Source organism: Mirounga leonina, unplaced genomic scaffold (genome assembly GCF_011800145.1).
Source record: "Mirounga leonina isolate KUSES-001 unplaced genomic scaffold, KU_Mleo_1.0 Mir_101664, whole genome shotgun sequence".
Classification (NCBI taxonomy): Eukaryota; Metazoa; Chordata; class Mammalia; order Carnivora; family Phocidae; genus Mirounga; species Mirounga leonina.
The window spans coordinates 15,837,519-15,860,438 of record NW_023270175.1 but is presented as its reverse complement, the minus strand read 5'-3'; the positions used below and the strand labels follow the sequence as shown (position 1 = coordinate 15,860,438).

General features: G+C 37.2%; 1 pseudogene; it reads left to right on the top strand.

Annotated features, from left to right (window-relative positions):
• Positions 1 to 8,171: 8,171 nt before the first annotated feature.
• Positions 8,172 to 22,920, top strand: part of LOC118011026 — a 32,236-nt pseudogene continuing 17,487 nt past the window's right edge.

Below are 22,920 nucleotides of genomic sequence, written 5' to 3'. Positions count from 1 at the left end.
TAAATCTTATATTGAAAGACTGTGACCAAGCCACCCCCTAGCCATCCATTCTCAAGGAGAAATAAACCTAATTCATTTCACTTATTTTTACAAATCTATTTTTTAAATCTTTCATTCTATCTCACTGATTCCAAATTTACCATCTCCAATCCGCGCCGCCACCAGGGATTAGAGCCAAATGTAAACAGACCATGTTAATTCCCTTACTTTAAACCATTTCTGGCTTCCTGTTGACTAGAAGATGCATTTGAATCCCATTACCATGGCCTACAGGCCCTGAGGACCCAACTTCTATCAAATTCTTCCACATAAATTCTTGCTACTTCCTGTTTTGCATTCTATGCTTCAGCAACTTTATACTTGTGTTTCTCACTGTTTACTTATATACCTTTGCTCCAGATGCCCTCCCTACTTGGAGTACACTTCCCAAGTTGTCTCCACCAATTTCTTATTCATTCTTTAAGGTTCCAGCTTTCCATTGTTTTTCCCATTCTCCACTGATTTCCACAGTGAGGTGTGCACACCTGAGGGGGTACACAGATGATGTATTGGAGGTGGAAAACATTAGAACTTTCATGTGTATGTAGTCTTATCTCATCTTTTTATTATTGACATTTTTGTGGTATCTGTAATAAAAATATTTATAAAACATACACATGTACATCTAAACTAACATACCCACACATGCATAGAGGTTAAATATTTTTATGAATGAAATACATTGCCAGTAAAATTTTAAGTCTACTGCTTTCCTCTTTTCACTTTTGATGATTTCTCTAAATGACAGTGTCCACTCCTATAGCATCAATTAACATGTAAATAATGATGATTCCCACATCTATATTGTGAGCCCAAACTTCACTTCTAAACTTCACTTTAAATTTCCAACCAGCTACTGAATATTTCCACATAGATGTTCTGGAGTTATCTCAAAATCAATCTGTCTTAAGTTTGAACTAACTTTTTGTTCCTTCCTATTTCCCCAATCTGTTGTTCCTCATTTTTCTACTTTTGTTAACTACAAAATTTTCTGAGTGAGAGACCTGGAAGCCTTTCTTGACTCCTCCTTCATTAATTGCAAATACATTTTCTATTTTATACCCCCATGATGATATCTTTATTGCAAGCCTTCAATTTTATTACAACTGAACTGTTGGAAGCCTCCTAACTAGTTTCTCTACCTCCAGTTTTATTTCCCTTCAGTTCCTCCTTCAGCCTACTGTCAGAGAATCCTTATGGATTGCAAATGAGATTGTCATTTTTCCTTCTTAAGACTTTGTCAGCCACCACTGACTTCTTAATAAAATGCAAGATCTCTTAGCATGGCCTGGCAGGCATAGAAGGCCCTTAATGATGATAGGGCTCTGGCTATCTCTCCAGAGTCATCTTTTCCCCCTCTCACAAGATATAGATAAGGGCTTGCTGTTTTCCAAGTGTGCCATGCTCTCTCATTGCTCAGTGCATTTACTTAGTCATTTGTTTTGTCTAGAATGCCCTTCCCTTAGAGTCCCTTGCAAAACTCAATTCATATGGCCAATTCAATTCAATTGAATTCAAATTCAAATTTTTCCTCTAGGAATTCTTTGCTGATAACAATTCCTTCCAAGATTGGTTTTGTCCATCAATTGTTAACAAAGAAACAATTAATTGTTAACAAAGAAACAATTAATTGCTAATTAACAATTAATCTTGTTAATCTTAGGTGCTTCCAAAACTCCAGGTGCACCGTTCTATTATGTGTAGAGTGTAAATAAAGATTATTTTTTAATTAATGAATGGTTTGAAGCTATTTTCTGAAAAATCTCCACGTTACCCATATATCATTAAAAATTCAAAGGAAAAAGTTTATTTTTATTAGATCTGAACTAGTTCAGAAAATGGTGGAAAGATGACCTCTTCAGTACAACAGATTCTGAGAAATTTAGAGCTATAAGGGAACTATAGCAGCTGATTAGTCTCACTCCCATTTTACTGGTGAGAAAACTAAGACTCAGAGTTTTCATACTTGTTTAAGCTATATAAGTAATAAGCAGCAGAGCTGGAAATGAAAACAATCATCTCTCCTGTCTCTCTTTTCAGTGTGTATTTTCCTGACTACACTAGAAGTTCCTAACCCTTTTTGTGCCATAGATCCCTATGACAGTCCAGTGAAGCTTATGAACCTCTTCTCAAAACAATATTTTTAAATAAATACAATATATAGGACTACAAAGAAACTAAATATATTGAAATAAAATTATCAAACTTTTTGAAAATTGTGATACAGTAAAACAAATGTTCATTAAAGCATTAAGTAATAAGATCTATTGACAGATTTAACAATTATTCTAATTTTGAAGTAGTGATGACCATAAATGTTTTGAGATAGCTACAAGAACTATAATATGACTTCTATTGATAAAAAAGTCCTAGCTACTGCTAATACAACTGTGCAGGTTTTTTGTTTGTTTGTTTTTTAACCTACATTGATTGTTGAAGGAAGTGCTAATCTTCAGTAACAAAGTAGTGGAAATAAAGAAGTAATAATTTTCTGATGAAAATTCATGGACCAGATACTTGAAACTACACAAGATAAAAATGTATAGATCTAAACACACATACATACACACATATGCACACACACGCACATGGGTATAAATCTAGAGAAATCTGAATAGGATCAGTATATTGCATAACTGTTAACGTCCTAATGTACTATAGTTTTGCAAGATGTTTGCCATTGGGAGAAATTAGATAAAGGATACATAGAACCTCCCTATATTTTACAAATACATGTGTATCTACAATTACCTGAACAAAAATCTCAGTTAAAATATTCAAACTCCAAGAACACTTACACTATCAAAATCTTGTTGAAGTATTTCCCAAAGTGTTCTTGAAGATGTGTTCTAAGGCATATGAAAGGGACTGAGAATTCAAGAAACACTTTTTTAAAAGCTCTAACGTAAACTTGTCTAAGAATATTTGCCCCCCCCCCAAAAAAAACTTATCTTTGTGGAATACTTAGTGTCTCAAGGGGACTTGCATTCCACAAACTCCAATTTGAAAAGTGCTGCCTTCTTCATCACAGGATCATGTCATCCCTTATCACAATAGTCCATGGAAAGCATTCAAGATAGCATTTGAATTAGAATATTGCAGCAGACTGTTACCACTCTTCTTTCATCATTGTTTTTGAGCAATATGGTTTACTTTGGGGTGGTGCCTGTTTGGAAGGATAAGGCAACCAGGTGGAAGGGCTATGTGGGTGTACTATAACACTTTCACACTCATTATTTTCCTTTGCAATTCAGTGAGCTGTGCTGAATTGCAAATAAATCTGTCAACAACCAAAGCGAAAGAAAAAATAAAAATGTTCATAGCAAAAGAAGAATCGATTTAAGGGAACATAGCAAAAAATAAAAAATAAAAAATAAAAATATACTCACCATAAGATATGTACAGAATTCTCTTCACAGACTTATATACATAAACTCACATTTGAAGAAATTGAGGCATGGTCTTTTGCATTTTCTTAGAGAAGGTACTCCTAGGTTGAGTTTTGTTCAGCGTTATCAGTCCTTCTGAACTTTTCTCCCCCAAGATTTCTGAGGGATTACTACTTTGGAATGACTGTAAGTTGCATTGAACTTAATGTAGTACAGTAGTAAAAAGAGCACTCAGCTTGGGAACATGCAATGAGGATTTTAATACAACTATGCCACTCACTGTGTGACTTTAAGCCAGTCATTTTGCCTCCCTTGAGCTTCTATATGTGCTTTGTTGCCTATATTATCAAGTGAAAGAGAATAAAGTTTAGACTAGCTGATCTCAAAGGAACCTTTTAGCTATATAGAAGAATTCTTGTCCTTGATCTCCTATACAAAACATGTATTATGATCAGATTGAAAGTATAATTGCCAACATTTAATGAATATTACTATGCAATAACTATTTTATGTGCTTTACATACATTATTTTATTATTTATTTATTATATTACCTGAATCCTCACTAAACCTCGTGAGATAAATATTACTATTATTCCTGTTTTAAAGATGAAAAAAACTGAGACATAGAGAGGCCAAGTAACTTGCCCAATGTCATGCAGCTAATGAGTGGAAAAGCAGGAATTTGAATCTAGGTAGTCTGACCTCAGAAACTCTGAGTTTAACCAAGGTATTGAAGGGGAGCAGAATTTGCCACCCCAAAATATGGCTCTTTGGCATAAGGATTATTTCAAGCTGGTTATTTTTTTAATTGAAGTATACTCGACATACAATGTTATATTAGTTTCAGTTATACAACACAGTGATTTGACAATTCTATGCATTACTCAATGCTTACCATGATAAGTATAGTCACCATCTATCATCATACAATATTACAACATTATTGACTATATTCACTATGCTATACTTCCAAATTACATAAACTGGCTATTTTTAAGAAACAGCAGACAACAGGAGAAGCTTTGAAAACTGAGTAGAAGTTACCCTTTTGTAAGGGACATTTACATTTATAAGGGAAAAAAATCTCCATTTGTAAGGGTGTCTCTCTTCTGTACCAGGACGTGAAAGATGACTCTAAATTTCTAGAAATACTTATCAGTGGAGAAGACAATGACCTAAATCTGCATAACACTTGTTTATTGTGCTTTTCCTGATAGCCTCCTATAACTGGCCCTCCCACCCTGAAACACCTTCTTTTGTCTGTAGATAGAGATGGTATTTAAAGTGATAGCTTGGGGACGCCTGGGTGGCTCAGTTGGTTAAACATCTGCTTTCAGCTCAGGTCATGATCCCAGGGTCCTGGAATTGAGTCCTGCATTGGACTCCTTGCTCAGCAGAGAGCCTTCTTCTCCCTCTGCCTGCCACTCCCCCTGCTTGCGTTCTCTCTCCCTCCGACAAATAAATAAATAAAATATTTAAAAATAAATAAATAAAAAATAAAGTGATAACTTGGGCCATTTGGGGGTGTTTCTCAGTTTTTCTGGGTATCTTCCAGGCATATAGGAGATATACATCCTATTAAACTTGTTTTTCTCTTGTTAATCTGTCTTTTAGAATAAGGGTCTCAGCCAAGAACCTTAGAAGGTTAAAGGGAAAGTTATTTTCCTTCCCTAAAGTATGAAAGAAAACTGAAGAAATAAATACACATGCAGAGAGAAGATGGACCAAAAAAAAAAAAAAAGAGAATGCCTTAACCATCCAATTTCAGTAGTTGCATACTTCATATGTATGTCAAGACCTTAAGTGGTATTACACACATATAGAATAATGTGAAGCACTCAGGAAGCTGTTTTACTGTTCTGAAAGTTATCCAATAAAAAAAACACTACTAAAGAATAAAACTTTAGTGGCCCCAAATCCTTATTCCCTGGATTTATTTCTGCACTCAAAAAATAGATCAATGTGTTGTTGCAACAGCTTATGGATAAAATGTCTTTCTTTTGGTACATTCTGTTTGGCACATATAAAATAAAGTGTGTGTACTTTGCAGATAAAGAATGCTAGCCTGTATGCACAGAAGAAATCTTAAAAGTTTCCAATTTATCAATGAACAGTTGTATAACAAAAAATTTGGTTGGCCATTGTCCTTAGTACCTGGGAGGTAACTTCTAAATTCTTGGAATTTCCCAAGTGATAAGAATGTCTTTGTTATTCATAGTAGGCTGTGATTATGCTAATAAGGTGACTAATGGTGGGCTCCTGTATAGTTTAAACCAACTGAGATGACCTAGGTTAGGAGATGGCCAAGACAGAAAAACCAACTATGTGATTGGATGTTTAAGGCTTTAAGTCCTGTGACCTCTGGGGAAGGAAGAGAGGCTGGAGGTTGAGCACCATCACAGAGTCAGCGATTCAATTAATCATGCCTATATAATGAAACTGCAGTAAACAGTCTGGACACTGAAGCTTAGGTGATCCTCCTTGGTTAACAATACCCTGTGTATACTGTTACATATAAATGTGCCAGGAAGATGATGCATCTTGACTCCACTGGGAAAGGACACTGGAACCTTCATATTTGGCACCCTCTCAGATATTGCCATCTACATCTCTGCTTTTGGCTGGTCTTGAGTTTTACACTTTTTGCTATTATAAAACTATAATCATAAGTGGCACTTTCTTGAGTTTTGTGAGTCATTTTAGTGAATTTATTGAACTTAATGGAGGGAGTGGGAAATCCTGAAATTATGGCCAGTTGATCAGAACTTCTCATGCCTGTGGACCCCCAAACAGGTGGCTGATGTCTGAAGTGAGGACAGTCTGAGGAGGATTGTGCCTTTAACTTATGAAGTTTGAAGTTTGGCCTAATTCCCAATAGTTAGCATCAAGACTCATTGTAATAGTCTAGTAAAAACTTAGAGTATAATATCAGAAATATTCAAGAGAAGCTGACCACTGGAAATTTCTATAATGCATCAGGATTATACAAACAGCTCTTCATATAATATACTTTAAAATTTTTTCAATAGCATAAATCATAACAATGTTGAACTATAAAATAATACTTTTATAGTCAGTCATTAAACCAAACTCACAATCTATGAACTCATGCATCTCAGTGCACTCAAAGCTGAATTTCTTGGTGTAAACCAAGACATTCACTATTTCTTTTTCTTTACTAAATGTCAGCATTGGGCAGGTAATTTTCAAGCAAAATTTTATTTTTCTTTCACTGAGTCTAAATCCAAACTTTAATCTTTTATCTCTATCCTTCAAACTCAACTTTCAGTGACATCAACATGGTTAGGAAAAAGTCTTATTGCATAATATGAAGATAATAGTGATGAATTTTCAGTAACATCACAGTTCTATGACTATGTCCAGTGTTATGGAAACTTGTTATGAATACAAAAGAAAGGCATTTTGTTTGCTGACTATAATGAATTAATTTATATCCAAGTTAAAGAAAACACATCTCATTAAGTGAAAAAAAGCTAGGGTGAAATAAGGAATGTAGTAAATAAGGAATTAATTGAACTCATCCCCAACATTTGGAGGGTGGGTCAATTTGTTTAGTATTTCTGAAGGAAGCTGTGACTGTCCAAACTGATTTTCTAACTAAGTGAAGGACTATTGACCATTGCTGCTTAGTTCAGTTTTCCAAATCTCATGACAAAGAGCAGTTTTAGATCCAATGCTTCATTTTATCTTTTCAATAAGTGCTTATTGATTACTCTTTATGTACCCAACACTATGTTAGGCACAAAGAAAATAGAGATTTAAAAAGTTCATTTCCTGCCCTAAGGAGCTCTTGTCCAATGGGAAAAACAACCAAGGGAGCAATGTGGTAAATTCTGTAAAAGTTATACCAGTCTATTGGAGCAGAGCAGAAGGAGCATTTAGCTCTGGCTGGAAGTATCAGAAAAGCTTTCACAGAGGAGATGGATTGCTTGGGCCAAGACTTCAAGCTATAGTTTGAAAATAAATCAAGGCAAGGAAGGGGAGTTGTAGACATAGAATAGAGACATGGAGGCAAGATGACTACATATCCTGCTTTTGTCAGGACTGAGAGGACACAGTGCTAAAACCAGGAAAGTCCCAGGCAAACCAAGATGAGTGGGTCATATTTCAAGGAAATTGTATCCCTTTAGTAGGTGAGGACCAACATTTTTAAAAAGAAAAAAATGCATTTCAAGGTTAAGTATTATTTAATGACATTTTTGTTTCAGGAATGTGGTGTGTGTGTGTGTGTGTGTGCATGCACATGTGCATAAGTAAAACCCAAATCTAGGAATTTTTTTTAGATTTTTTTTTCAGTAATTTTTAAACACTTTTGAACAACTACCTGTTCAGAGAATAAACAGGGACCTATTTTCCCAAGTGAGCACATCTTGCAAGCAAGATAGGCTTTATGTGCATAAAATGCATGTAGTAAAGAAGCTTTGATCCCAAAGGGGGCCCCACACTTGATTTAATGTTCTGCTGTCACAATCATGAAATTCTGAATACTTTTGTGTGTGCATCTCACAAGTGTGTGCATGGAGTATGGGCATGAGGAAAGGAGATATGCCTGGTGGCAGCACACACACTACCACCACATAAGCACTGATCTTGGCTGCCTGAGACCCACTTGCTAGTGTAGGGTAGTCTGGGGCTCTTCAGGGCCCTGAGGAAGTGACTAGGCCCAAGACCAAGGCCCAGATAGGGAGCTATAGTGGTAGCAGCAGCAGAAGTAGCAGCGATGGTGACAGTGGCTGTGGTCTGGGGAAAAGAAAGGGTTCCTCAAGGGGGCAACACTGGACCTGCAGTGGGAGGTCAGCTTGCCCATCCATCCTGGTATACTGTCCCTATAGCATCTGCACAAACATTAAATCCCTCAGTAGGAACTGCAAGAGTGCAGGCAGTAACTTTGTCAGTGAATTATTACAAAGTAAAATCAAATAATGAACATTGCAATAAAACATATCAAGGAATTATTAGAATTCTTTAAAGAGTTTGGAATTTCTGGATTTGAAAATAGCTGCAACATTGCAAAGCAAATATCCACAGGCTTAGTAATAGAAATTAAATTTAAAGAACACTATTTTCATTGGAAGCATTACACAAATCAATTATTAAAAGGGGGAAATTTTTAAAATTATTTTCCTCATAATTGAAGATAAAGCAATAGAATGCATAAACAGGCATTTTGAATTAGATACAAATCATGAGGTAGAGTTAAGATAGCAGAGTAGCAGGAGGACCTTATGCTTCTCTTGTCCCTCGAACACAACTAGATAATTATCAAATCATTCTGAATACCCAGGAAATCGATCTAAGGATTAAGAGTAAAAACTGCACAACTAGAGGGAGAAAAGAGGCCACCCCATGGAAAGCAGGAGGTGCAGTTATATGATTTGGAGGAGAAAAGAATCATGGGTGCTACAGAGGTGAGGGAGCCCTGATCATGGAGAGAGGAGAGAGAGAAAAAGAAAGAGAGAGAGAGATAAAGCAGCATACAGGGCATTGAACAAGAAAGACAGTTTCCCAAAACCATTGACTGGGAAAATAAGAAGGGCTGATTATCACAAGTTTTTATAAGCAGTGGAGCTGAAAATCTGAAGTTTTAGAAGTCCATGCCATTGCCAGGGTCAAGCCTGGTGGGTGTAGTGGTATTCCTGTGAAGAAGAAGAGCAGAGGCCCAGAGTGGACAGGGTGCTCTGAGGATCCCTTGGATCACACTCAGAGAGAAGACCCCCCTTCTTGGGGTATAAATGGGAGAGGTGGCACTACCTCTGAGGGGACAAAAGAACCAGTAAGCACCATTGAGCTGCCCCGTTCATTAGCAGATGACCAGAAATGCCTGCTGAGGGCAGCTAAACTGGATGCTGGCTTTTTGCTATGCCTTAACATAATCCAAGCTCCTGTAGAGCTGTGGGACTGCTTTTCTGGGATGAACTGGTAGAAGTCACAGTGTGGTGAGACACTCCCCCAGAGAATGAGTACAGGTCTGAGCCACACCAAGTCCCTAAAATTTGGAGTTTTGAGACCCAGCCTCATACCTGAGATAAAACACAGGAGCACTGCATCACCACCAAGCAGCTGGTCAGTATGGACACAGACAGGTTGAAGGCAGGAATCTGACAGAAGCCTGGGACAAATGAGATGAGATTGTTCAATCTTCTGTGAGGGCTTCCTGAACAGTAGCAAGTGTGAACTCCCTTCTCCAGGAAGAGAGCAGGTCAACACCATTTTTTACTCTTCCCATTAGCATGGCCAGACTTCTGCGAGAAGCACAGTGCACACAGAGGAAGTTTGAGGCACGTACAAGTGGCCCCACCCACCTGCACTGTGCAGGTGCCTTTTTTAATATGGCAAGTGTGATTAAGAGCCAGAGCAGCAGCAGGCCCCTCCACCAGAAGACCAGCACAAATCCCCTGCATACATCAGGTCTACTTACCATAAAGTGCTGCAAAGCTTTAGCTCTAATGGAAATAGGACCAGACACAGAATATCCTAACATAAAAAAGACAAGAGACCTAGACAAAATGCCAAGACAGAGGAATTCATCCCAAAAAAGAGAACAAGAAGAGGTCATAGCCAAGGAGCTAATCAAAATAGATATAGGTAATATGCCTGAACCAAAATTTAAAACAACAATCATAAGGATACTAGCTGGGATTGAGAAAAGCATAGAAGAAACCAGAGAGACACTTACTATAGAAATAAAAGGCCTAAAATTTAGGCCAAAATAAAATTCTAAAACTGAGATGCAAAACTGACTGTATGTAATGAGAACAAGAACGGAAGAAATAGAGGAATGAATAAGTAATAAAGAAGATAAAACTATGGAAAATAATGAAACTGAAAAGAAGTGAGAAAGAAAAAAATATTTGGATCACGAATGTAGATTTAGGGAATTCAGCAACTCCATAAAGCATAATAACATTCGTATCATAGGAGTCCCAGAAGAAGAAGAAGAGAGGAAAAAGGAGACAGAAGGTTTATTTCAGCAAATTATACTTGAAAACTTCCCTAATTAAGGGAAAGAAGCATATCAACAAAAGCAGGCCAAAACCAAGTAAAATTTGCAAAATACAGAAATAAAGAAAGAAACCTGAAAGCAACAAGGGAAAGAAATCCTTAACCTACAAGAGAAGACAAATCAGGTTAGCTGCAGATCTATCCACAGAAACCTGGCAGGCCAGAAGAAAGTGATGATGATGTATTCAATATGCTGAATGGGAAAAATATATAGCCAAGAATAATTTATCTAGGAAGGCTGTCATTCAAAATAGAAGAGAGATAAAGAGTTTCCTAAACAACAAAAACTAAAGGAGTTTGTGACCACTAAACCAGCCCTACAAGAAATATTAAAGGGGACTCTTTGAGTGGTAAAGAAAGATCAAAAGCAACGAAGACTAGAAAGGAACAGACAAAGTCTCCAGAAATAACAACTTACAGGTAATACAATGACAACTAAATTCATATCTATCAATATACCATACAGAATGTAAATGGACTAAGTGCTTTAATCAAAAGATATAGGGTAACAGAATGGATTAAAAAAAAAAAAGGCACATCTATATGCTGCTTACAAAAAACTCAGTTTAGAACTAAAGACACCTCCAGATTGAAATTGAGGGGATGCAGAACCATCTATCATGCTAAAGGACATCAAAAGAAACCCAGAGTAGCCATACTTATATCAGAAAAACTAGATTTTAAACCAACAACTGTAACAAGAGATGAAGAAGGGCACTATATCAAAATAAAGGGGTTTTTCCAACAAGAAGATCTAATAATTGTAAATATTTATGCTTAGGAGCAACCAAATATATAAATCAATTAAGAACAAACATAAAGAAACACATTGATAACAATACAATAATAGTAGGGGACATTAACACCCCACTGATGGCAATGGGCAAATCATCTAAGCAGAAAATCAACAAGGAAACAATGGCTTTGAATGACACACTGGACCAGATGGACTTAACAGATATATTCAGAACATTTCATCCTAAAACAGCAGAATATACATTCTTTTCAAGTGCACATAGGACATTCTTCACAATAGATCACATACTGGTCACAAGTCAGGCCCCAACAAATACAAAAAAGATTGAGATATGCCATGCATATTTTCCATAATGCTATGAAACTTGGAGTCAACCATATGAAAATATTTAGAAAGACCACGAATACATGGAGGTTAAAGAACATCCTACTGAAGAATGAATGGGTTAAATTAAAGAAGAAATTTAAAAAATACATGGAAGCAAATGAAAATGAAAACACGACAGTCCAGAACCTTTGGGATGCAGCAAAGGCAGTCATAAGACGGAAGTATATAGCAATAGAGGTCTACCTCAAGAAGCAAGAAAAGTCTTAAATACACAATCTAACCTTACACCTAAAGGAGCTAGGAAAGAAACAGCAAATAAAGCCAAAAACCAGAAGAAGAAGGGAAATAATAAAGATTAGAACAGAAATGAATGATATGAACATACCTACATGAAAAACAAACAAAAAAACCCAGTAGAATAGATCAATGAAACTAGGTGCTTGTTCTTTGAAAGAATTAATAAAATTGATAAACTAAAAGCCAGACTTATCAAAAAGAAAAGAGAAAGGACCCAAATAAAATCACCAATGAGAGAGGAGAGATCGCAACCAATACCACATAAATACAAACAATTATAAGAGAATATTATGAAAAATTATATGCCAACAAATTGGGCAATCTGGAAGAAATGGATAAATTCCTAGAAACATACAAACTACCAAAACTGAAACAGGAAGAAATAGAAAACTTGAACAGACCCATAACCAGCAAAGAAATTGAAACAGTAATCAAAACTCTTCCAACCAACAAAAGTCCAGGGCAGATTGGCTTCCCAGGGGAATTCTACCAGATATTTAAAGAAGAGTTAATACCTCTTCTTCCCAAACTGTTCCCAAAAATAGAAATGGAAGGAAAATTTCCAAACTCATTCAAGGTCTGTATTACCTTGATTCCAAAACCAAAGACCCCACTGAAAAGAATTATAGGCCAATATCCCTGATGAATATGGATGCACAAATTCTCAGTAAAATACTGGTGAATCAAGTGGGATTTATTCCTACAAGACTACAAGTATGGTTCAATATGCACAAATTAATCAGTGTCATACACCACATTAATAAAAGAAAGGATAAGAACCATATGATCTTCTCAATGGATGCAGAAAAAGCATTTGACAAAGTACAGCATCCATTCTTGATAAAAACTATCAACAAAGTAGGGATAAAGAGAACACACCTCAACATCATAAAGGCCATGTAAGAAAGACACACAGCTAATATCATCTTCAATGGGGAAAAATTGAGAGTTTTTCCTCTATAGTCAGGAACAGTATAGGAATGTTCACTCTCACCATTGTCGTTTAACATAGTACTGGAAGTCCTATCCTTAACAATCAGACAACAAAAAGAAGTAAAATCATCTAAGTCAGCAAAGAAAAAGTCAAACTTTCATTATTTGCAGATGACATGATATTCGATGTAGAAAACCCGAAAGACTCAACCAAAAAATTGCTAGAACTGATACACAAATTCAACAAAGTTGCAAGATATACATTAATGTACAGAAATTTGTTGCATATCTATACACCAAAAATGAAGCAGCAGAAAGAGAAACCAAGGAATCAACCCCATTTACAATTGCACCAAAAAACTATTAGATACCTCGGAATAAACCCAAGCAAAGAGGTAAAGATCTGTACTCTGAAAACCATAGAACACTTGTGAAAGAAATTGAAGATGACACAAAGAAATGGAAAAATATTCCATGCTCATGTATTGGAATAACAAATATTGTTAAAATGTCTACACTACCCAAAGCAATCTATACATTTAATGCAATCCCTATCAAAACACCACCAGCATTTTTCACATAACTAGAACAAACAATCCTAATATTTGTATAAAACCACAAAATACCCCAAACAGCCAAAGCAATCTTGAAAAAGAAAAGCAAAGCTGGAGTCATCACAATTCCCGACTTCAAGCTATAAAGCTGTAGTCATCAAGACAGTATGGTACTGGCACAAAAATAGACATATAGATCAATGGGAAATAATAGCAAACCCAGAAATGAACTTACAAGTATATGGCCAACTTATCTTTGACAAACCAATAAAGAATATCCAATGGGAAAAAGACAGTCTCTTCAACAAATGGTGTTGGGAAACCTGGACAGCAACATGCAAAAGAATGAAACTGGACCACTTTCTTATACCATACACAAAAATAAATTCAAAATGGATGAAAGACCTAAATGTGAGACAGGAATCCATCAAAATCCTAGAAGAGAATACAGGCTGCAACCTCTTTGACCTCAGCTGTAGCACTTCTTACTAGACACATCTCCAGAGGCAGGGGAAACAATAGCAAAAATGAACTATCAGGATTTCATCAAGATAAAGATTCTGAACAGCAAAGGAAACCATCAACAAAACTAAAAGGCAACCTATGAATGGGAGAAGATATTTGCAAATGACATACCAGATAAGGGCTGGTATCCAACATCTGCAAAGAACTTGTCAAACTCAACACCCAAAAAACAAATAATCCAGTTAAGAAATGGGCAGAAGACATGAATAGACATTTTTCCAAAGATGACATCAAGATGGTCAATAGACACATAAAAGATATTCAACCTCACTCATCATCAGGGAAATACAAATAAAAACTACCATGAGATTCCACCTCACATGGTCAGAATGGCTAAAATTAAAAACACAGGAAATGACAGATGTTGGCAAGGATGTGGAGAAAGGGGAACACTCTTACACTGTTGGTGGGAATGCAAACTGGTGCAGCCACTGAGGAAAACAGTATGGAGGTTCCACAAAAAGTTAAAAATAGAACCACCCTATGACCCAGCAATTGCATTACTAGGTATTTACTCGAAGGATACAAAAATACTGTTTTGAAGGGACACATCCACCCTGATGTTTATAGCAGCATTATCAACTATAGCCAAATTATGGAAAGAGCCAAATTTCCATAGACTGATGAACTGATAAAGAAAATGTGGTGTATATATATACAATAGAATATTACTCAGCCATCTAAAAGAATGAAATCTTGCCATTTCCAATGATGTGGATAGAGTTAGAATGTATTATGCTAAGCAAAACAAGTCAGTCAGAGAAAGACAAATACCATATGATGTCACTCATATGTGGAATTTAAGAAAAAAAACAGATGAACATAGGGGAAGGGGGAAGAAAAGAGAGGGAGGGAAACCATTAGAGCCTCTTAACCATAGAGAACAAATTGAGGGTTGATGGAGGGGAGGTGGGCAAGGGATGGGCTAAATGGGTGATGGGTAATAAGGAGGACATTTGTGTTGAGCCCTGGGTGTTATATGTAAGTGATGAATCACTAAATTCTACTCCTGAAACCAATATTACACTATATGTTAACTAATTTGAATAAATAATAATTTGAAAAAAATAGTTACAAATCATGAAAACACTTTCAGTTTCTTCAACAACCTTAGCAAGTTACAGAAAATGTCAGGAACTATTAAAATGCCATGATATAAATTTACATTTAAAATTAAATTCAGACTTACATGAAACTGATTTGTATGAAGAGTTAAATCTTTTTAGAAAAATTGTTCTGCAAAAAGAAATACCATTTTAAATGTGCTAAAATTTGTATTTAGAACTAATTTACTAGAAATTATCCCAATGTTGTCATTGCCTAGATAATACTCATAACAGTTCCATCATGAGAAAGATCCTTCTCAAACTTAAAAATTAGTGAAACTCATTTGCAATTTTCCATTTGCCAAAAGCAACTGACATCTTTTTCAAATACAGCAATTGGGAAAATAAAGTGGCTGAAAGTATATATTTTAATGATCTTAATGACCTAATAAATGAATTTACAGGAAAGTGAGCCAGAGAAATATTTTGATGGATCAGGATATCACATTAATAAAATATTATCATTTATTGTATTATATAAAATAATGATACAAAAAAATTTTTTTCTGCAATTTTCAAGGTTATGCTATCAATCATGTGTTGCTATTGCCCCTATTATGGTTTTTTTTAACATTTTTTAATTTAAATTCAATTAACTAACATATAATGTATTATTGGTTTCAGAGGTACAGGCCTGTGTTTCCTCAGTCTTATATAATACCCAGTGCTCATTACATCACATGCCCTCCTTAATGTCCATCACCCAGTTACATCATCTCTCCACTCTCTCCCCTCAAGCAACCCTCAGTTTGTTTCCTATGATTAAGAGTTTCCTGTGATTTGTTTCCCTCTCTGGTTTCATCTTGTTTTATTTTTTCCTCACTTCCCCTATGATCCTCTGCTTTGTTACTTAAATTCCACATATCAGTGAGACCATATGATAATTGTCTTTCTCTAATTGACTTATTTCACTTAGCATAATACCCTCTGGTTCCATCCACGTCATTGCAAATAGCAAAATTTCATATATTTTTTGATGGCTGCATAATATTCCATTATATATATACATATATTCATCTGTCAATGCACATCTGGGCTTTTTCCATAGTTTGGCTCTTGTGGACATTGCTGATATAAACATTAGGGTGCAGGTGCCCCTTCAGATCACTACATTTGTATCTTTGAGGTAAATACCCAGTAATGCAATTACTGGGTATTAGGGTAGCTCTATTTTAAGGAAAAATGTTTCATAGTTTAGTACCTTTACACTTTTTTCTTGCTTTTGAATAAGGGACCCCACATTTTCATTTGCACTAAGCCCAGCAAATTGTGTAGCCCACATTTATTACAAGTATTACCATAGATAAAGAGAAACAAAGAGAGTCTTCTCCAAATATATATTTTTTTAAACATTTATTTATTTATTTGAGAGAGCGAGAATGAGAGAGAGAGAGTACATGAGTGGGGGAGGGTCAGAGGGAGAAGCAGGCTCCTCGCTGAGCAGGGAGCCCGATGTGGGACTCGATCCCGGGACTCCAGGATCATGACCCGAGCCGAAGGCAGTCGCTTAACCAACTGAGCCACCCAGGCGCCCCAAATATATTTTTATTTTTAATAAATACTACAGTAAACAAATGAAGCTATGGTATTATAGAAATTATTGCTTTTGTCTACTCAAGATATTTTCCCAGCCCCGTTTCTTGTAAAATGAGTGAACATGTGACCCAGGCTGAAACCATTATGGTAACCCAATTGTATGACCCCAGTGATTGGCACAGGATGAACATGCCATCCTTTCATGCAAGCAAAGTCCTTCCTCAGGATTTTTCAGTTGTAGGTGGTGGTGAAATGTCTCTCTTAGCTCTAGTCAAGGAACTGTGAAGATATCAAAAAATCATGAGGATATGATGCTAGAGGTGTCAGAAGCTATTTTTTCTGTCAAGTATAGAAGCCTGGGAAGAAGAAACTAATTCTTAAAGAAGCCAAAGGGAGAAAGGGACAGGAAAAAAAAAGACCCATAGCACTGAGACCCTATTTTATATATCTGAGATTCCTAGAGCTGTCCTGTCCTTGTAGTTTGTTTTTTGTTTTCTTTCTGGGTTCAGAGAATTATCCTATATACTTTCAATACATTCATTTTCCTCCTAAGCTAGTTGGAGTTAGATTTCTATCTCTTGCAACCAAAGTAAACCAGACGAGTAGATGGATGACAATGTTAAATAATCAAAAGTATAATGCTAATCTTTGTAGAGTATTTGTAATGTGTAAAATACATACAGTAACTCATTTGACCATATCAATTCTGTGAGCAAGGTAAGATAAGTATTATTATAGGTCTGTCTTCCATACATTAGATGGCAAACTTCATAAAGAAAAAAAAATGTATCTTTTTTCAAATTTTATAATTACCCAGAAGCCAAGTATATTTTAGAAATAATAAAACTGACATTTGGGGGATACTATTGACCCAAGTTTACACAGTGGTAAGTGGCTGCTCAACTACTGGTTCCCCTTGACATCCAGTATTTTCTATTTTATGATTGGCTCTGTATTTGGCATTGGAGACACAAAGGTGAACAAGATCCTAGTCCCTACTCTCAAAGAATTCAGAGTCTGGTGCAATGGTTCACAAAGAAGTACTCCTTATTTCTTGGTATGTTCTTTTCCATTTTGTTGAAATGTTGAGTCTGGTGGTAGGTTTGTACTAACTACATTTACCAAAAAGTTTCATAGTACATGTGATATATATATATATATATATATATAATCATATTTTAATTTTTATCATATGATAAGATAATTTCCTGGATAAAAATGACCTCCTTCCGAGGGGGTGGAGCAAGATGGCGGAGGAGTAGGAGACCTGGATTTCATCTCCTCTCAGGAATTCAGCTGGATAGGGATCAAACCATTCTGAACACCTACAAACTCAACAGGAGATCGAAGAAAAGAAGAGCAACAACTCTCTCATCAGAAAAGCGACCACTTTCTGGAAGGTAGGACGTGCGGAGAAGTGAATCCGAGGCGATATTCGGGAGGGTAGACGGCGGGGGAGGGGCCTCCGTCGGCCGCTTCTGGCAAGTGATAGAACCACAGAGCACAAAATTGGAACTTTTAAAAGTCTGCTCTGCTGAGGGACGTCACTCTGGTGGCTAAGCGGGGGGTGGAACCCTCCGGGACAGTGTGGTCTCAGGACCCTCGGGGTCACAGAAAGACCGGGGGTGCCTGAATGTGGCAGAGCTCCCAGATAACAGAGCAGGGAAGCCGGCTGCAAAGGCAGAGCCCAGGTGCGGGCTGTCAGCCCGGGGTTACCATAAACCGTGATCCGCGGCACAGTCGGGCCCCTGCTCCTCCAGCAGGGACCCAACAAGCGGCAGATCCGGGGAGACTCACCTTCCTCCCCCGGGAGGAGCCACGCAGGAGTGCACTGCAGGGATCTGCTGGGTTTGGAGACTCCACCTGGGGTCGGGTGCCAGAGATAGAAACGCGCGGTCACAGGCCGGGTGAGCATGGAGTGCAGCCAGAGACCGGGGAGACGGGAGTGACTGACGGCTTTTCTCTGGGGCGCACTGAGGAGCAGGGCCCCGAGTTCTTGGCTCCTCCGGGGCAGAGATTGGGAGGCTGCCATTTTCACTCTCCGCCTCCAAAGCTGTAGGGAAAGCTCGCAGGAAACAAAAGCTCCAGAGAGCAAGCCCGAGCAGATTACTTAGCCGGGAGGGGGCAAGGGTGGGCCAATTCTGCCTCTAGCAAAGACATTTGGAAACCATGGCAACAGGCCCCTCCCCAGAAGATCAGCGAGAACAGCCAACCAAGACCAAGTTTACTGATCAATGAGAACGGCAGAACTCCAGCGCTAGGGGAATACTGTACATAGAATTCATGGCTTTTTTACCATGATTCTTCAGTCTTTCAAAGTTAATTTTTTTTTAACTGTCTTTTTTTTTTTTTTGAATTTTTCTTTTTCCCTTTTTCAACCATCTTTTTTTTTTTTTTTAAGATTTTTATTCATTTTTTCACAGAGAGAGACACAGCAAGAGAGGGAACACAAGCTGGCAGAGTGGGAGAGGGAGAAGCAGGCTTCCCGCGGAGCAGGGAGCCTGATGTGGGGCTCGATCCCAGGACCCTGGGATCATGACCTGAGCCGAAGGCAGATGCTTAACGACTGAGCCACCCAGGCGCCCCTCAACCAACATCTTATCAATCCCTTTTTTTAAAAAACATTTTTATTTTTCATTTATAGAGTCATATTCTATCCCTTCGTAGTAGTTACCCGTATTTTTGTCATATATATATATAAGTTGTTCTCTCTTTAAAATTTTGAGATAGTTTCTTCTAACAGATTAAAATATACCCTAAATCTCTAGTATATGGTTTTTTCTACTCCCCTGCCTGATCACATTCTCTCCCCTTTTTTTTTCTTTTTTCTTTTTTTAAATCCTCTTCTTTCTTTTTTCAAACAACTTCTTATCAATTCCTTTTATAAAATTTTTTATAATTTCCATCTTTACAGTCATATTCCATCCCTTCATCATATCAACCCTTATTTTTGTACATATATAAATTTTTCTTTCTTTAAAATTTTGGGAGGCACTTTCTTCTAAAAGACCAAAATACACCCCAAATCTAGTGTGAGGCACTGATCTATATACCAGCCTGATCATATTTGATCACATTCTGGTTTTTTGTTGTTGTTGTTGTTTTGTTTTGTTTGTTTTTGTTTGTTTTTATCTTTATCTTTTTCTTTTTCTTTTTTTTCTTTTTCTTTTTTCTCTCTTTCCATTTCTTTTTCCACTGCTTCAGGTCCTTTCTGATTTGTTTAGAGTATATTTTCTTGGGACATTGTTACTCTGCTGGCATTTTGTTCTCTCATTAATCTATTCTCCTCTGCACAAAATGACAAGATGGAAAAAAATCACCTCAACAAAAAGAACAAGAGGTAGTACCGACTGCCAGGGACCTACTCAATACGGACATTAGTACCATGTCAGATCTAGAGTTCAGAATCATCACTTTAAAGATACTAGCTGGGCTTGAAAAAAATATGGAAGTTCTTAGAGAAACCCTTTCTGTAGAAGTAAAAGAACTAAAATCTAACCAAGTAGAAATCAAAAAGGCTATTAATGAGATGCAATCAAAAATGCGGGCACTGGATGTCTGGGTGGCTCAGTTGGTTAAGCGACTGCTGTCGGCTCGGGTCATGATCCTGGAGTCCCTAGATCGAGTCCCGCATCGGGCTCCCTGCTCGGCGGGGAGCCTGCTTCTCCCTCTGACCCTCCCCCCTCTCATGTGCTCTCTCTCTCTCATTCTCTCTGTCTCAAATAAATAAATAAAATCTTAAAAAAAAAATGGGGGCACTAACTGCTAGGATAAATGAGGCAGAAGAGAGAATCAGTAATGTAAAAGACCAAATGCTGGAAAATAAAGAAGCTGAGAAAAAGAGAGATAAACAACTACTGGATCACGAGGGCAGAATTCGAGAGATAAGCAATACCATAAGACGAAACAACATTAGAATAATTGGGATCCCAGAAGAAGAAGAAAGAGAGAGAGGGGCAGAAGGTATAATGGAGCAAATTATAGCAGAGGACTTCCCTAATTTGGGGAAGGAAACAGGCATCAAAATCCAGGAAGCACAGAGAACCCCTCTCAAAATCAATAAAAATAGGTCAACACCCCGACATCTAATAGTAAAACTTACGAGTCTCAGAGACAAAGAGAAAATCCTGAAAGCAGCTCGGGAGAAGAGATATGTAACCTACAATGGTAGAAACATTAGACTGGCAACAGACCTATCCACAGAGACCTGGCAGGCCAGAAAGGACTGGCAGGATATATTCAGAGCACTAAATGAGAAAAATATGCAGCCAAGAATACTCTATCCAGCTAGGCTGTCATTGAAAATTGAAGGAGAGATAAAAAGCTTCCAGGACAAACAAAAACTAAAGGAATTTGCAAACACAAAACCAGCCCTACAAGAAATCTTGAAAGGGGTGCTCTAAGCAAAGAGAGACCCTAAAAACAACATAGACCAGAAAGGAACACAGACAATATACGGTAACAGTCACCTTACAAGCAATACAATGGCACTAAATTCCTATCTTTCAATAGTTACCCTGAATGTAAATGAGCTAAATGCCCCAATCAAAAGACACAGGCTATCAGACTGGATTAAAAAACAAGACCCATTGATATGCTGTCTGCAAGAGACTCATTTTAGAACCAAAGACACCCCCAGATTGAAAGTGAGGGGGTGGAAAACCATTTACCATGCTAATGGACACCAAAAGAAAGCTGGGGTGGCAATCCTTATATCAGACAAATTAGATTTTAAACCAAAGACTGTAATAAGAGATGAGGAAGGACATTATATCCTACGTAAAGGGTCTATCCAACAAGAAGATCTAACAATTGTAAATATCTATGCCCCTAACATGGGAGCAGCCAATTATATAAGGCAATTAATAACAAAAGCAAAGAAACACATTGACAACAATACAATAATAGTGGGGGACTTTAACACCCCCCTCACTGAAATGGACAGATCGTCTAAGCAAAAGATCAACAAGGATATAAAGACTTTAAATGACACACTGGACCAAATGGACTTCACAGACATATTCAGAACATTCCATCCCAAAGCAACGGAATACACATTCTTTTCTAGTCCCCATGGAACATTCTCCAGAATAGATCACATCCTAGGTCATAAATCAGGTCTCAACTGGTACCAAAAGATTGGGATCATTCCCTGCCTATTTTCAGACCACAGTGCTTTGAAACTAGAACTCAATCACAAGAGGAAAGTCGGAAAGAACTCAAATACATGGAGGCTAAAGAGCATCCTACTGAAGAATGAATGGGTCAACCAGGAAATTAAAGAAGAATTAAAAAAATACATGGAAACCAATGAAAATGAAAACACAACTATTCAATATCTTTGGGATGCAGCAAAGGTAGTCCTAAGAGGAAAGTATATAGCAATACAAGCCTTTCTCAAGAAACAAGAAAGGTCTCAAGTACACAACCTAACCCTCCACCTAAAAGAGCTGGAGAAAGAACAGCAAATAAAGCCTAAACCCAGCAGGAGAAGAGAAATAATAAAGATCAGAGCAGAAATCAATGAAATAGAAACTAAAAGAACAGTAGAACAGATCAACGAAACTAGGAGCTGCTGCTTTGAAAGAATTAACAAGATTGATAAACCCCTGGCCAGACTTATCAAAAAGAGAAGAGAAATGACCCAAATCAACAAAATCATGAAAGAAAGAGGAGAGATCACAACCAACACCAAAGAAATACAAACAATTATAAGAACATATTATGAGCAACTCTATGCCAGCAAATTAGATAACCTGGAAGAAATGGATGCATTCCTAGAGATGTATCAACTACCAAAACTGAACCAGGAAGAAATAGAAAACCTGAACAGACCTATAACCACTAAGGAAATTGAAGCAGTCATCAAAAATCTCCCAAAAAACAAAAGCCCAGGGCCAGATGGCTTCCCAGGGGAATTCTACCAAACATTTCAAGAAGAATTAATACCTATTCTGAAACTGTTCCAAAAAATAGAAATGGAAGGAAAACTTCCAAACTCATTTTATGAGGCCAGCATTACCTTGATCCCAAAACCAGACAAAGACCCCATCAAAAAGGAGAATTACAGACCAATATCCCTGATGAACATGGATGCAAAAATTCTCACCAAAATACTAGCCAATAGGATCCAACAGTACAATAAAGGATTATTCACCACGACCAAGTGGGATTTATTCCTGGGCTGCAAGGTTGGTTCAACATCCGCAAATCAATCAATGTGATACAATACATTAACAAAAGAAAGAACAAGAATTATATGATCCTCTCAATAGATGCAGAAAAAGCTTTTGACAAAGTACAGCATCCTTTTTTGATCAAAACTCTTCAGAGTATAGGCATAGAGGGTACATACCTCAATATCATAAAAGCCATCTGTGAAAAACCTACAGCGAATATCATTCTCAATGGGGAAAAACTGAGAGCTTTCCC